Source organism: Bos grunniens, chromosome X (assembly GCF_055505025.1).
Source record: "Bos grunniens cultivar Pamir isolate PY7600 chromosome X, Bosgru_T2T1.0, whole genome shotgun sequence".
In the NCBI taxonomy this organism is placed as follows: domain Eukaryota; kingdom Metazoa; phylum Chordata; class Mammalia; order Artiodactyla; family Bovidae; genus Bos; species Bos grunniens.
This window is the reverse complement of record NC_141194.1, coordinates 145,827,230-145,845,484: the sequence shown is the minus strand read 5'-3', so window position 1 is coordinate 145,845,484 and position 18,255 is coordinate 145,827,230. Positions and strand designations below refer to the sequence as shown.

The 18,255-nt window shown below is 36.5% G+C and overlaps 1 pseudogene; it reads right to left on the bottom strand.

The window, feature by feature from the left end:
* LOC147341591 (pyridoxal kinase-like) overlaps positions 1-15,832 on the bottom strand; it is a 42,996-nt pseudogene extending 27,164 nt beyond the window's left edge.
* Between the last annotated feature and the right edge of the window lie 2,423 nt (positions 15,833-18,255).

Below are 18,255 nucleotides of genomic sequence, written 5' to 3'. Positions count from 1 at the left end.
GGGGCTATTATAATTGAACCTGGGCTTCCCAGGTGGTGCTAGTGGTAAAGAATTAGCCTGCCAATGCAGGAGACATGAGAGATGCAGGTTTAACCCCTGAGTCAGGAAGAACCCCTGCAGGAGAACATAGCAACCCACTCTAGTATTCTTACCTGGAGAATCCCATGGACATAAGAGCCTAGTGGACTACAGTCCATAGAGTTGCAAAGAGTTAGACATGACTGAAGCAACTTAGCACATACACATGCATAAATGAACCTGCTATAAACATTTATGTATCAGCTCTTGTGTGGACATATGCCTTTATTTCTCTTGGGCAAATATCGAGAATCTGGATATATAGTAGGTATAAATCTAACTGAAAACAACTCTGCAAAACTTTCTAATGTGTCTGTATCACTTTTCATTCCTACCTGTAGTGTATAAAACTAAGTATGGTCAGTCATTTCAATTTTAGCAGTTATAATATGGCATCCAGTCCCATCACTTCATGGCAAATAGATGGAGAAATGGTGTAAACAGTGGCAGACTTAATTTCTTTGGGCTCCAAAATCACTGCAGATGGTGACTGTAGCCATGAAATTAAAAGATGCTTACTCCTTGGAAGGAAAGTTATGACCAACCTAGACAGCATATTAAAAAGCAGAGACAATACTTTGCCAACAAAGGTCCATCTAGTCAAGGCTATGGTTTTGCCAGTAGTCATGTATGGATTTGAGTCGGACCATAAAGAAAGCTGAGCACCAAAGAATTGATGCTTTTGAACTGTGGTGTTGGAGAAAACTCTTGAGAGTCCCTTGGACTGCAAGGAGATTCAACCAGTCCACCCTAAAGGAAATCAATCCTGAATATTCATTGGAGGGACTGATGTTGAAACTGAAACTCCAATACTTTGGCCACCTGATGTGAAGAGCTGACTCATTTGAAAAGACTCTGATGCTGGGAGGGATTCAGGGCAGGAGGAGAAGGGGACGACAGAGGATGAGATGGCTGGATGACATCACCGACTCAATGAACATGAGTTTGGGTAAACTCCAGGAGTTGGTGATGAACAGGGAGGCCTGGCATGCTGCAGTTCATGGGGTCTCAAAGAGTCAGACACGACTGAGTGACTGAACTGAACTGAATATGTTTGTAATGGTATTGCATAGTGGTTGCTTTTAATGCATTCCTAAATGACTACTGACATTGATCAATTTTCATGCATCTGTTATTCAAAGAAGTTTTTTGTGTGAAGTGTCTGTAAAATATTTTACCTATTTTTAAATTGTTTTCTCGGGAAATCCCTGGTGGTCCAGTGGCTAAGACTCTGTGCTCCTGATACGGGGGGGCTGGGTTCAATCCCTGGTCAGGGAACTAGATCCCACATGCCACAACTAAGACTCTATGCAGCCAAATAAATAAAAATAAATATTTAAAATAAATAAATAAATTGTTTTCTCATTATTGAGTTTTAAAAGTACACAATGTAGTCTGAATATAAGTCCTGTATCAAATACATGATTCATAAATATTTTATCTTAGTCCATATTTTGTGTTTTCATTTTCTTAACAGTGTTTTTTTGAGACAAGAGTTTTTAATTTTGATGAAGTAAAATGTATCAATGGTTTTGGGCATGGATGCATTATTGGTGTTGAATCTAAAACAAAAATCTTTGTGTTAATACACACACAAAACTTCCCCTACGCATTCTTCTGTAATTTGTATAGTTTTAGAGTTTACATTAAGGTCTATGATCCTTAATGGATTAATTTGCTTTGAGGTATGAATTGAAGTTCTTTTTATTAAATAAATGGCTATCTAATTTTCCAATGGTGTTTGTCAAACTGTTCTTTATTGAAGAACCTCTGCACCTGTGAAAAAAATCAGCTGTCAATATACATGGGAATCTATTTCTGGACAATTAGTTATCTTCTATTGGCCTGTTTGTCTACATTTGTATCAGCACCACATTGCTTTGATTAATGTCTTGAAATTATGTACAATATATTTTGGAATTATGTAGTATAGTTTTCAAAATTTTTTCTTTTCCAAAGTTGTTTGGCTATTTCAGCTTCTTTGCACTTTCATATAAATTTTAATATGTTCATCACTTTTCAGGAAAAAAGAATGAGATTTTGATTGGGATTATGTTAAATATATAATTTGAGAATTGATATTGAATACTAAGTTTTCCAATGAACAAACTATATCTCTGCATTTATTTATGCCTTCCTTAATTTCCCTCAGCAACATTTTATAGTTTATAATGTAAAGGCTTTCCAAGTCTTTTGTCAAGTTTATCACTAAGCATTTCATATTCTTGATGCTATTTTAAATGATATTGGCTTTTATTTCAACTTATATTGAGCTTATTTCCATCAGCTTTGTTGATCCTATAAAATAATCTACATAGATGATTATTATGGACATTATTTCTTGAAATTTTTTTTTCTATGCCTCCCTTCCTTTGGAGACTCCAATTACATCTATATTATGTTGCTCAAAGTTATTCCTAATCTTGCTGAGGCCATTTTCATTACATGGAATTCTTTTTTCTGTGTTTTGTTTTGAATATGTCTTCTAGTTTACTAATCTATTCTTCTGTAATATCTAATCAATCATTAATCTAGTCCATATATTTTTCATTCATACTTTGTCATTTTTATTTCTGGAAGTTTGATTTGGGTCTTTAAAATATCTTCCATATCTTATTTTTTGAAAATATGAAAAATAGTTAAGATAACTTTTTGCATGTCTATGTTATTTCTAACTTCTGTGTCAGTTCTGAAGTGGTTTTAACTGACTATTTTCCTCATTATCATTAAAATTTCCTTGCCTTTTTGTATGCCTGGTAATCTCTGGTTGAAACCCAGACATTGTAGATTTTGCGTTATCAGGGGCTAGATAATTTGTATTTCTATAAATATTCTTAAGCTTTTTCTGGGACATGGTGAATTTACTGGGAATCTATTTTATCCCTTTGGATCTTACTGTTAGTCTTTGTTAGGTGGAACTACAGAAGTGTTCAGTCCAGGGTTAATTATTCCCAATTACCGAGGCAAGATCTTTATGGATATTCTACCTCAGGTCTCGTGAATCATGAGGTTTTCTCATCTTTTTGGTGGAAACAAACTATTCCTGTCCTTATCTGAATACGAGACACTGTTATCACTAATCCTTTAGGAAAGTTGTTTTCCCAGTCTCAGGTAGTTTCATCTTATGTGTAAACTTACCAACTCTCAGCTACATACTAGTAAGGGATCCCTTGAGATCTTTTGAGTTTTCTCTATATATAGCTCTCTCCACTTTGGTATCCTATCTTGTCTAGCTGCTTTGATCTCCCCACACTCTCAGTTCTATCTCCTTGTCTCAGAGAATCCTCTGGGCTCTGCTTGGATTCTGAAATGGCATGTGGAGGTAAAAGGATTGTGATCTGTAAACACAGTGCATCAAAACAAAACGATTTCTCTTTAGAGTCACCTGGAGACAAAAAGAACTTTCAAAGAAGTTCAATCATGAGCAGGGGATTGGTTTGCAATGCTGTACAGGTGTGAGTCAGGGCAGAACATTCTAAGATAATTGTTGCAGTTTCCCATTTGATTAATACACAATTTTTAGGACAATGGTTAATATATTCTTTCTCCTTGATTCATAGTTGCACTAAATATCTGCCTTGAATCAATGTGCCAGAGAGCCTGTCAACAGAGCAACCTACTGACAAAAACAAAATGCCTCTGACAAAGACATATGTTTCCTGAACTGAATGTCAGAATTTTGTATTGTGATTTTGATTAAATATAGACTCAATATTTATTTCTGTCAGGACTCATCACTGAAATTACTATGGAAGTAAGAGACACCATTTAATGTACTAAATATTTATTTTCCATGCACCTCATTAAATGGGTATATTCAAATGTGTAAAAAGCTTACAAATTGTTTTCTGGATGGGAGGGTACATAAGTGCTTCAGGTGTAATAAATGCATCTGCTCCATCCCCATTGTCAGATAAAGGAGTGTTAAAAGATTACTCAGAGTCTACAGAATCTAATCCAAATAATTGAAATAGTACCATCATTTAAGTAAATCTTAAAGTTTAGTACTAGGGAAATAGAAATCTTAGGGGAAATAGGATGGCTGCTTTCAGATATTGAATGGCTGCCATGTGAAAGAGATTAAAATTATTCTGTTTGGCTCAGGAGAGTACAGTTCATATCAATGGTTCAAAGTTTTAATGTGTTAAACTTGATTTAGCTGGAGAGAGAATTTTCTAACAAGATTCTTCCATCTTATAATAAGTTTCTTTATGTAATAATTGTCATATTTTTGTTTCACAGATACTTTACATTTTCAAAGCATTTTTTTCACTTCAATCCTTAAAACAATTAAGTGAAGCAGGTAAGGGGAATGATACCAGTGCACTGATTTACATCAACTTGCAGGAGCCAATTTTGTGCATTTTTTCCCAAATTGGTATTCAGAGATGTTGTGTTATTAGCTTGAAATTGGTCATAATAGGAGTATTAATATTAACACCATGCAAAACAACAAATGCTACAAATTCTTAACAACCTCCCAATCAGTTGTTAAATATTTCTTAATCCATCATTCAGTTCAGTTCAGTTCAGTCGCTCAGTTGTGTCCGACTCTTTGCGACCCCATGAATTGCAGCAAGCCAGGCCTCCCTGTCCATCACCAACTCCTGGAGTTCACTCAGACTCACGTCCATGACTTCTCCAATATCGAACAGCAAGTAGGAGACTAAGCAACTGAATCAGCTATACCTTAGGGTAGGGATCAGAAATTTATTGACTGTGAGCTTACATCCTGTGTTTGTGTGACCCTCAAACTAAGAATGTTTGTCACATTTTAAAAGATTGTAAAAAAAAAAAAAAAAGAAAGAAATAGAGAGAGGATATGTGTCATAGGAAAATTTGTCACAGGCAAGCAGACTAAAATATTTATTATTTCACCCACTACAGAAAATGTTTGTTGGTCTAGAGCCTCAGCTCTATAATATTCCCTGTGCAAAGACTGCTCCTTGTCCATCAAATTCCATTTTCTACATTTACAGTAATTGACCCGTAGCTGGAGACATGATCGCCCAGCTAAGCTATATTACTCAGCATCCCTCATGGCTAGGTATGACTAAATGACTAAGCTCTCCCCAAAGGGATGGGCATGGAAGTGATCTGTGCAATTTGAGTGTCATTTGTAAAAAGTGAAGATTGCTCTTGGGATTACTACCCAGTTTCCTGCCTGCTAACTGGAAAATTTGAAGGTTGGAGTAATAATATCAAAAAACACTTATTGAGGATGACAAAACTTCCCTGCTGATCTGCACTACTAGAATCAATTTGTGAAGCAGAGTCCATTTATCCACCCAGGAATTTTTTCATGAGAAAAAATTGTTATGTAAGAAAGATTATGATTTAAATAAGTATGTGTGCACTGGAACTTAAATAAAAGGCCCACTATTTTCCTGGAGAGGAAAACATGGACAATAACTTAAGCTAGACTTTGATGTGGTACTTTCTTGATATCTGTGTTAATGAGTAGAAAGGGCATGCTCATACATTATTCTTTACTGCTATATTGGGTTTTCTCTGACAAAATGTGTAATTAAGCTAGTTCCTGTGAGTTATCCTAAAAGCCAATTCAGTGTACAAAGGTTCCAATTTTTCCACATCCTCACCAACACTTATTAATATTTCTTGTGTTTTTGATGATAGCTTTCCTAACAGGTGTGAGATGATATCTCATTGTGGTTTTGATTGGCATTTCCCTGATGATCTGTGATGGTCAGAACTTTTTCATGTACATATTAGCATTTGCATGCCTTCTTTAGAACTGTCTATTCAGATCCTTTCCCCTTTTAAAAATTTAAGTCATTTTGGTTTTAATTAATCGCTATTGAGTTGAATGAGGTCTTTGTATATTGTGGATGCATGTGTGTGCATGCTTAGTCCCTTCACTTGTGTCTGACTGTTGGCAACCGTATGGACTTGTAGCTCATCAGGCTCCTCTATCCATGGTATTCTCCAGGCAAGAATACTGGAGCAGTTTGCCATTTCTTCCTCTAGGGGATCTTCCTGACCCATGGGTCAAACCCACATCTCTTACGTCTCTTGCATTGGCAGACAGGTTCTTTACCACTAGCACCACCCAGGAAGCTCCTTGATTGAATACGTAGCTTGAAAATATTTTCTTTCATTCTATAGTTTGCTTTGTATACCACTGGTGAGAATATAAACTGGTACAGCCATTATGGGAAACAGTATGGGAGTTACTCAAGAGATTACAAAAAAGAACTGCCACAAGATCCAGCAATCTCTCTTCTGGCTATATATCCAAAGAGAATGAAACCATTCTCTCAAAGAGATATCTGGACTACCACGATAATTGCAGCATTATTTACAAAAGCCAGTCATGTCTGACTCTTTGCGACCCCATAGACTGTAGCCCACCAGGCTCCTCTGTCCAAGGAATTCTCCAGGCAAGAATACTGGAGTGAGTTGCCATTTCCTTCCCCAGGGGATCTGAATTTGAGCAAACTCCAGGAGATAGTGGAGGACAGAGGAACTTGGCATGCTGCACTCCATAGGGTCACAAAGAGTTGGATACAACTTACCAGCTGAAAAACAACAACAACAACAACAAAAATTTATAATAGCCAATGTATAGAAACAGCCTAATTGTCTGTCAATGAAAAAAAAAAAGGATCAACAAAATGTGAGATATATAAATATACACATATACTTATATACACACATACACAAACACTGGAATATTATTCAGCCTTTAAAAAGAAAGAAATCCTGCCATTTCCAACAACATAGATGAAAATGGAGGACACTATTCTAAGTGAAATAAGTCAGACAATGACAAAAACTGTATGGTATTACTTATATGTGGAATCTAAAAAATTTTTCTAAAAGTCAAATAATGAAATGGAAAGAGGGTTCCAGGGGCTGGAGGATAGGGAAATACTGGTAAAATGATACAAACTTTCAGCCATAAAATGAATATGGTCTGAAGAGCTAATGTATGACATGGAGACTACAGCTGATAACAATGTATTGTTTAATTGAAATATGCTAAGAGAGTAGAACTTCAATGTTCTCAACAAAAGGGAGTTTAAATATGTGAGTGTCAGGGAACGTTTAACTTTAGGATTCCTGTATGTTGTTTTCTGTTTCTCATGAACCCTCTGTTCCTTATCAGTTCCTGGTAGACAGGAACGAGTGGAGCAGCACGCTGTTTCCAGGACTGAGGTCATGGGATGTAACACATGTATGGATTTTTTTCGGTAACCTTTTTAACCTAAGGTAAAACTGTTTATTCATGACCCTCTTACACAAGATATGGATTGTCTTCTGGCCTTGTGATGATTGTTATTTTTTGTTATTTTTTTGGTAATGGTTGTTACATGTCTTTTTTTTTTTTTTTTTTGTCTAAGTTTATTTTTTACCTAAAGCTTTTTTGTATAACAATATATAAGCTCATGTAAACATGAATAAAACACTCTTGTTCTACTAGAGACTTGGGTCCCCCATGTCCTGTTTTTTTTGTTTTGTTTTTTTTTTTCTGGCTAGTTTTTTGGAGTGTGGAGGCTTGTCAAGCTCACTTTTTTGTCTGGGCTTTTAAGACCTCCTCCAGAGGACGCCCTGTGTCTTTGAGAATAGTACAAGCCCTATTCTAGGGCTTTGTTGGTTTTCCACGTAACCCAGGGAATATTAGTCTCTTTCTCTTTTGCTTTCTTTTCGTTGACTCTGATCCACGAGGCCCTGGTCTGTAAAAAAAGACAGCAACAAGTGGCGCCCGAACAGGGACCTGGAATTCACAGGTATTCTGGATGGAGTGACTGGGACCTACTGAGGTCGGTAAGTATGGGGTTATGGGACAAATGGCTGGAAAGCTCCACCATTTTTCTACTTTACTTCATCATTTATTTAAGGTTCAAGGACTTTCAGTTTCATGTCAATGCATAGAGGCTTGCCTTCAAACAGTGGTTGAATATAATCCTTGGTTCCCTGATGAAGACCGTTTTGATTTAGAAATTTGGCACCAGGTCAAAGAAAATGTTGTATGAGCCACCAGATGGGGAAAAAAAATATTCCAATTGATTTCTGGCCCCAGTGGGTTCTCATTAAAGCTGTTACTCTACCATTTCAAGGTAATTCTGGCCCTGCTGATATTTGGCAACAGACAGAATACTTGTTACATGAATATGAATTAGATGATAAAACTTTACAAAAGGCCCCACTAAAACAACATAAAATATTTCAAAATTTTCCTACAAGTCCTGCTCCAGCTGCTCCAAACGCTTGTCCTCTACCAACAGGCACAAAACCAAAAGTCTTTCCAAATATAGGACAAAATGACTTTGATGATGGCTCTCCTGAGTTTCTCTTTGACACCAAAGCTGACAATACCTTTTTCGATGACAATGATAAGTCTTTAACACATATTCATATTTGTAAAGAATTTGCTACCTACTCACTCTCTTTCACGGCAGGGGCTTTCTGAATTTCTGGCTTTGCAGTCACAAGTCTCTGAAGCCAATATTTTGTCCACCTTTTTGGTTTTAAGAAATGCTGATGCTCAAGGAAACATAATACCTAAATATGAAGGTATTAACCTTTTTCACATACAACAAATGAAAAAGGCTGTAATTATGTATGGCCCAAATTCACCTTTTACTAAAGAACTCCTAAAGGCTATGGCATCTTATATTGAAAATTTTATTCCCTATGATTGGTGAAATATCTTCAATGGACAATGTGATTTCAAGATATAGCCAGAGATCATGCTAACATGAATGCTCAAGCCAGCACTCCCCATACCAAATTACTTTTAAAATGTTAACTTGCACAGAACGATTTGATGCAGTAGAAGCTCAAATACAATGCCCTCCTTTGCTGCATAAACAATTAAAAGCAATGGCCCTTGAAGCTTGAAATCAAATTACTCCTCAAGGGAAACCTACAGGTAGCTACACCAAAATATTACAAGGACCTAATGAAACTTATGCTGATTTTTAGCTAGATTAGAACCTGCTATTTCCCGTACTGTAATCAGAGAAGAAGCCAAAAAACAGCCAGACAAACTACTTGCTTATAAAAATGCAAATCAAAAATGTCAAAAAGCTATCACTCCTATTCATGAAACTGGAACTATTATTGATTATTTGAAGGCTTGCCACAATTTAGGGTCAGAAACACAAAAAATACAAATGTTAGCTGAAACAATGGTTGCTGCTTTTAAAAAGAGAAATACAGGATGTTTTACATGTGGAGATAAAACCCATTTTAAAAAAGATTGCCCTAATACAAAAAAAAATTAAAACTAATAAAAGACATCCAAAAATCTTCCCTTGCTGCTGTAAGGAGATACATTGGACTAAAGATGGTAAATCTATATATGATATTGAAGGAAAACTTATTTCGAGAAACTCCAAGCTGGGGACTCCCCAGGTCTCCATCAACAAAAACCAGGGACAAACTCCACCTTTTCCCTCAAACCCTCAACATCTGGCAGTGCTGCCATCAATATACCAGCCCTAAATGATTTTCTTCTTTTCCCTCAAACAGTTCTTTCTAGAATATCTACTGGATTTTTTGGACCCATATCCCCACAAACTTTCAGCCTTTTACTTGGCCAATCTAATCTTATTTCTAAGAGAATTACTATTCACCCTGAAATAACTGATTCAAATTATAAGAGAAAAATCCAAATTATGATGTCATCTCAGATACTGTGACAATTCAAAAAAGGAGAAAAAATTGCCCAATTACTTCTTTTACCTTACATTTCTATTAATTCCTCCAATGATATACAGACAGATAGATTAAGTAATACAATTCAAAAACAATCCTTATGGACATTATTGGTGTCTGAAAATGCCCGGCCAAATATACATATCAAAATTAATGGTAAAAGATTTTCTGGTCTCCTTGACTCTGATATTACTATTATTTCCAAACATTTATGGTCCAAATCTTGGCCTATAAAATAAAAATATCTTACCAAATTACAAAAATTTCTCAAACCCAAGTACAAGGAGTTTATCAAAGTGTTCAAATCTATCCATGTTAGGGACCAGAAGGCCAACCTACAACATTAAGACATTATGTGATAGATACACCCCTTAATCTAATAAGAAGAGATTTACTTATACAATGACAAACTCAGATATACATTTCACATATTTCCTAGTGCCCACTGCTCATTTAACAAACAATGCAATTATTAAAATAACTTGAAAGAATGACAAGCCTATTTAGACAGAATAATGGCCCCTTACAAAAGAGAAATTACAGGCTACTAAAGAACTTAGAAATACACAATTAAAATTAAAACATACTGAGAAATCTTGTTCTCCTGAGAACTCTCCTATTTCTGTTATAAAAAAAAAAAATCTAACAAATGGAGTCTCTTAACAGACCTTAAAAAAGTTAATGCATCTAAAAAACCTATGGATACATTACAACCAGAAATCTCATCACCTACCACTATTCCTCAAAATTTACACATTATTATTATTATTGATTTACAAGATTAATTTTTAAAAATATCTTTAGACCAAAAGAGATTCACTTACTCTCTCCCTTATCCTAATTACATTGGACCTCATAAACGATACCAATGGACTGTACTTCCTCAAAAAATGATGAATTCTCCCACAATGTGTCAATACTATGTAGCTAAAGCCCTTAAACCTATATATAAAAAAAAAATTTCCTAACTTTCTTGTTATTCATTATATAGATGATATATTGTTTTCAGCTCCATCTATTTTAAAAACTCAACACATGTTTGACATAGCTTAACAATGCTTAAAATACTCTGGATTAATCATTGCCCCTGAAAAAAATCAAACCTCTACACCTTAACATTACTTAGGATTTGTTGTTAATAGACAATGTATTATGCCACAACTAACACAGATTCATACTGATAAATTATCAACCTTAAATAATTTTCAAATCTTTTAAGTGATATAAATTGAATTAGACCCTCTTTAAACATTGCTAATTGTCTGAGCCACAGTCAGCTCCCAGTCTTGTTTTTGCTGACTGTATAGAGCTTCTCCATCTTTGGCTACAAAGGATATAATCAATCTGATTTTGGTGTTGACCATTTGGTGACGTCCATGTGTAGAGTCTTCTCTTGTGTTGTTGGAACAGGGTGTTTGCTATGACCAGTCGTTCTCTTAGCAAAACTATTATTTTTGCCCTGCTTCATTCCATATTCCAAGGCCAAATTTGCCTGTTACCCCAGGTGTTTCTTGACTTCTTACTTTTGCATTCCAGTCCCCTATAATGAAAAGGACATCTCTTTTGGATGTTAGTTCTAAAAGGTCTTATAGGCCTTCATAGAACCATTCAACTTCAGCTTCTTCAGCATTACTGATTGGGGCATAGGCTTGGCTTACTGTGATATTGAATGTTTTGCCTTAGAAACAAACAGAGATCATTCTGTCGTTTTTCAGATTGCATCCAAGTACTGCATTTCGGACTCTTTTGTTGACCATGATGGCTACTCCATTTCTAATAAGGGATTCCTGCCCACAATAGTAGATATAATGGTCATCTGAGTTAAATTCACCCATTCCAGTCCATTTTAGTTCACTGATTTCTAGAATGTCAATGTTAACTCTTGCCATCTCCTGTTTGACCACTTCCAATTTGCCTTGATTCATGGACCTAATATTCCAGGTTCCTATGCAATATTGCTCTTTACAGCATCAGACCTTGCTTCTGACTATGCCAAAGCCTTTAACTGTGTGGATCACAGTAAACTTTGGAAAATTCTGAAAGAGATGGGAATACCAGACCACCCAACTTGCCTCTTGAGAAACCTGTATGCAGGTTAGGAAGCAACCGTTAGAACTGGACATGGAAAAACAGACTGGTTACAAATAGGAAAAGGAATACGTCAAGGCTGTATATTGTCACCCTGCTTATTTAACTTCTATGCAGAGTACATCATGAGAAACGCTGGGCTGGAAGAAGCACAAGCTGGAATCAAGATTGCCAGGAGAAATATCAATAACCTCAGATATGCAGATGACACCACCCTTGTGGCAGAAAGTGAAGAGGAGCTAAAAATCCTCTTGATGAAAGTGAAAGAGGAGAGTGAAAAAGTTGGCTTAAAGCTCAACATTCAGAAAACGAAGATCATGGCATCTGGTCCCATCACTTCATGGGAAATAGATGAGGAAACAGTGGAAACAGTGTAAGACTTTATTTTGGGGGGCTCCAAAATCATTGCAGATGGTGATTGCAGCCATGAAATTAAAAGACACTTACTCCTTGGAAGGAAGGTTATGACCAACCTAGCTTCTGCTACTGCTGATAAGTCACTTCAGTTATGTCTGACTCTGTGTGACCCCATAGACGGCAGCCCATCAGGCTTCCCCGTCCCTGGGATTCTCCAGGCAAGAACACTGGAGTGGGTGGCCATTTCCTTCTCCAATGCATGAAAGTAAAAAGTGAAAGTGTAATCGCTTAGTCATGTCTGACTTTTAGCGACCCCATGGACTGCAGTCTACCAGGCTCCTCCGTCCATGGATTTTCCAGGCAAGAGTACTGGAGTGGGGTGCCATTGCAACTAACCCAGATAGCATATTAAAAAGCAGAGATATTACTCTGCCAACAAAGGTCCGTCTAGTCAAGGCTATGGTTTTTCCAGTGGTCATGTATGGATGTGAGAGTTGGACTGTGAAGAAAGCTGAGCGCCAAAGAATTGATGCTTTTGAACTGTGGCTGGAGAAGACTCTTGAGAGTCCCTTTGACTGCAAGGAGATCCAACCAGTCCATTCTGAAGAAGATCAGCCTTGGGATTTCTTTGGAAGGAATGATGCTAAAGCTGAAACTCCAGTACTTTGGCCATGTCATTCAAAGAGTTGACTCATTGGAAAAGACTCTGATGCTGGGAGGGATTGGGGGCAGGAGGAAAAGGGGACAACAGAGGATGAGATTGCTGGATGGCATCACCAACTCGATGGACGTGAGTTTGAGTGACCTCCGGGAGTTGGTGATGGACAGGGAGGCCTGGCGTGCTGCAGTTCATGGGGTCGAAAAGAGTCGGACACGACTGAGCAACTGAATTGAACTGAACTGAATTATCAACTGACTAATCTATTTAATACTTTAAAAAGAGATCCTGATTTAAATAGCCCTCATTCACTTTCTCAAGAGACCCGAAAGAAAGTCTATTTGTACAAAATGAATTACAACAGTTTCTTACTCACATTAGACTAGATTTACCTCTAAAATTATTTATACTTCCCTCTCTTCATTCTCCCACAGGACTTCTTGCTCAACAAGAATACCCAATAAAATAAATCTATACTCATTTTTAAAAAAACAAAGTCACTTACACCCTACCTTAATTTAATCGCTCTAATCACTATCAATGATAGAAATAAAATGAAAACATTAATTAGCTCTGATCCTCATAAAATTGTGATAGCTATATAATAAATGTCAATTCAAAAACACATTACAAACTTCCACCGATTTCCAAATAGCTTTTCTAAAATATTTTGGAGAAATTTCATTTCATTATCCTTCTAACAAGCTATGAAATTTCTTCAAAACACATCATCAACTCACAGGCTATACCTCAAGCTGATGTTTTCTATATAGATGGGACTAAAAACACCAAAGCCTCATTCTGGTCTCTCAAAAAATATAACGTCTTTTATACAAAATTTCATTCTCCTCAACAAAACAAATTATATGCTCTTATTTAAGTTATTTACCTATACCTTTACCCCATTAATATAGTCTTTGATTCCTTAAAAACCTCCACTATAAACGCCAATCAACCTATTATTCAACAACTTTTTTTCAAACTACAATCTGTTATTAAAAACCACGCTTCTCCCATTTATATTACCCATATTTGAACACATTCCTGCTTTCCCAGTCCCATGACTCATGATAATAAACGGGCTGATAAACTTGTTTCTTTTGCTACTCCAGAGAAACAACATGCTCTATTACATAACAATGCTGGCTCCCTACACCAGGTATGAAAAATCCCATACTGGTCAGGCTAAAAATATTATTAATAATTTCTCTACTTGTAGACCCCTACATCTTCGACCCATTACACAACCCTCGAGGATTACAACCCAATAAATTATGACAAATAGATATAACTCACTGCCCTAAACTTTCTCTATCTTCTTTCTTACATGTCTGTATCAACACTAATTCTTTTATATGGGCCACACCTCTTCACAGTGAAGCTACAGAACACGTTATAACTCACCTATTACCTTGTTTTGCTATAATGAAAACTCTTAGTTCTATAAAAACAGACAATGGCCCTTCCTATCACTTCAAACAATTTTTACAATCATTTTCTATTAAACATATCATAGATATTCCTTATAATCCACAGACACAAGACATAGTCAAACAGACACATCACACACTAAAATTACAAATAAAAAATTAAAAAGGGGGAAATACACAGGAACATTATTATCTTCCTTATCTAAAGCAGACTTTGCTAGACTCCAACATAAGATATTCTCTAAACCTATAACTATTGTTAATACAGCTTTATTTGTCTTAAGTTTTTTAAACTTACCACAAGGAGATATCTTAACAAGAGCAGAAAGACATTTTGAGGGATCACAGGATGCCTCTCTTCCTCTGCCCATTTGGTACCAAAACGGGCTAACGAAACAATGGAAATCTGGGAAATTAATCTTACAGGGAAAGGGGTTTGCTTGTATTTCTCCAGATGGATCCAATGAACTTACTTGGCTTCCTCTTTGGAAGATCTGACCCAAGGGGGCCCCCAACATTCAAAATAGAGACAAAACAACAAAAAACCCAGGGGGAAGAAATTCCAATACAGCCATGGCTGTCTGAAGATCTCCAGGAAGCACCGCCTTCGACGACATCAACCTTATGATCTCCCTTCTTGGGGACAAATAAAAACCCTTAATAATCAAGCTGAAAATCTGGTTTCTCAGCAGGGAATGCCTCGGAGTCCTGAAAATATTTTTGTTGTTATGCTTGCTTTGCTTGCTTTTGCTTCCCCCGCTCAAGCTGAACTAATTAATCATACTTACTGGGCTTACATACCCAACCCCCCTTTACTACAGGTTGTAGAATGGACAGAAAATGGACCAATTGTATCCACCAATGACTCAATACATATGCCTCCTCCATGGAGCCTGGAGGGACCCTCACACCTTGAGCAAGAAGGGAGATTAATTAATATTTCTCTAGGTTATGAAGTCCTTCCTTTGTGCACGGGCCCAGCAGAATTATGTATAAACGTTAGTCGACAAGCTTGGGCTTTTGTCCTGCCTCCAAAAAGGACTTTTGGACATTGCTTGGATTATTTACTTCCCTTTCTTTTTATGAGAACCATGTCAATACTACTGAAACTCTAGGGAAAGGACAAAGAATATTATGCAAAGGGTTTACTTTTAAAAACTTTAAATATACTTCTGTTCGTTGGGAAAAATGTCAAGCCAAATCAGGAAAATTAATGTTTGTGGCTAATTAATCGACCATTGTCGATTGGGGACCCCATGGTATGTGGTTATATAACTGCTCAGATGATATTAACAGCACTGCCTGTGATTATGCTACTCAAGTAGCCTGAAAGGTTACCCAAACTATGATGGAACATTACCATGACAAAGGACTTCTTGGCTGGCTTGACGGTGGAATGGCATCCCCTTGTCCTCGAATCATCCTTGATAAACGGGTTGGGCCTGAACAATGGGAAATTTGGAAACTTGCTGCAAGTACAGAAGAGCTTGGAACTTGGACTGTATATTTCACAGGAACTATTTATAGTTCTAGTCATTATTCCTTTCATTATAATCAATCATATTTCATACAAGCTTATGTTCCCCTTCCTTTTGTTATAGCTATAGGAAACTTACAATTTAATAAGACTTTACATTCTGTAACTTGTATAAATTGCAAATTATATACTTGTCTCAACTCTTACATTTCCTTAAGAAATGAATCCGTTTTGATTCTTCAATCTTGACATAATCTATGGTTACTGATAAATCTCCAACAGCCCTGTGAATAATTACTCCAATGATCTAAACATTGGCATTTTGGGGTTAATAGCTATTTGCACCACTGCTGCCGTCGCCAGCATTGCTTTACAAACCTCAATTCCAACATATAATTTTATTCAAAATTGGACTAAAGATGCTCATACTATGTGGGCCACTCAGGCTCAGATAAATGAGGAAGTTCAAGATGAAATACAGGAACTAAGAACAGCCATCCAATGGGTCGGAGATCAATTAACAGATATGCAAAAACAAGTGATACTAAAATGTGATTGGAATTCTCAATTTTGTGTTACACCTGTTCAATTCAACCATAGTGCCTACAACTGGGAACAAATCAAATTTCATTTACAAAATATACATGATAATGCCTCACTGAATGTACAATTATTGCAAAAAGAAATTTTTGAAACCTTTTCTAGAAGTCTGCCCTCTTCCAATAATTTGGAAACTTTAGCTGAACAACTAGCTTATCAATTATCTGGGCTAGACCCTCAAGGAGGGTTTCAGAGCATTAGTCATAGCAATGGGTCTGGAATTATAACTTTGGTAATTGTCCTGATAATTATATTTGTTGTATACCATTGCCTTTCTACAAAAAAAATTGTTAAGATTAAACAAACTCAAATGGTCAGTGTCTTTTTTGCATATATAATAAAATAGGGCGAATTTTCAGGGAACATTTAACTTTAGGATTCCTGTATGTTATTTTCTGTTTCTCATGAACCCTCTGTTGCTTATCAGTTTCTGGTAGACAGGAACGAGTGGAGCGGCACGCTGTTCCCAGGACTGAGGTCATGGGATGGAACACATGCATGGATTTCCTTCAGTAACCTTTTACCCTAAGGTAAAACTATTTAATCACGACCCTCTTACTCAAGATATGGACTGTCTTCTGGCCTTGTGACTATTGTTATTTCTTTCCCTTGGTAACGGTTGTTATACATCTGGTTTTTTGTTCTTTGCCTAACTTTATTTTTTCCTAAAGCTTCCTTGTATAACAATATATAACTCATGCAAACATGAATAAAACACCCTTGTTCCACTAGAAACTTGGATCCTCCATGTCCTTCTTTCCCTTTCTGGCTAGTTTTTTGGAGCATGGAGGCCTGCCGAGCTCACTTTCCTGCCCGGGCTTTCAAGACCTCCTTGAGAGGACACCCTGTACCTTCGTGAGCAGTACAAGCCCTATTCTAGGGCTTTATTGGTTTTCCATGTAACCCAGGGAATATTAGTCTCTCTCTCTTTTGCTTTCTTTTCGTTGACTCTGATACACCAGGCCCTGGTCTGTAAAAATGACCACAACATGTGAGGTGATGGATATGCTAATTAACTGGTTGGGGGATTCTTTCACAGTATATATAAATATCAAATCTTGTACACTTTAAATATCTTACAATTTTATTTGTGAATTATACCTCAATAAAGCTGGGGCAGGGGGAGAAAAGCCAATTCAGTAGATACTCTGAATTGCTTCTCTAATGATGTGTATGAAAAGTATTTTGGTCTCAAATGAAATATTCAAATACTTTAAAATACTTCATCATTCCAATCCTGCTCTCTGAGACCAATCTGTAAATTACATTACACCAACCTATAATGGATAAAACATATTTAAAGTCATGCTTGTTTGGACAAATGGAAAAAGACTTTTTGAAATGAGAAATGCAATTTCAATTTAATTTATTGAGACACTAAATCAATAAATTGTCCAAGTTGAAAGTGCACTTAGGCCAAACTTATAAATTCAAATCTTCTAATATTTCTAAGCCTTGTTCTATATCTTCTCTCTCATGCTGGAAAATTGTTTTGCTCCCTAAGTCTCTAGTTTGGTGGGGATTTTCTGTCTCCTGTGTGTTTTGTTTAGGTGTCTAATAGCACATAGGATAGAATCAATGACTCTCTCTCTCTTTCTATCTCACACACATGCACACACACACACACACACACACACTTTTTTAAAAGGCTTGGACTGGTCACTAAAGCATAAGAAATCCTTTTATTTTGTATGTTTCTCCCACACACTGATTATTAAAAGGCACAGTTTCTGTCATCTGGTGGAAGATTTCCTTATTTAATCCTGGACCAGGGCTGTTGTCAGTAGATTATTTAAGAATACAAGACCAACTCCTTAGAATGTGTCCTCTGGTGGTATTACCATCAAATAAAGCTTATCTGGACAGCAAAGAGCTAAATGTCA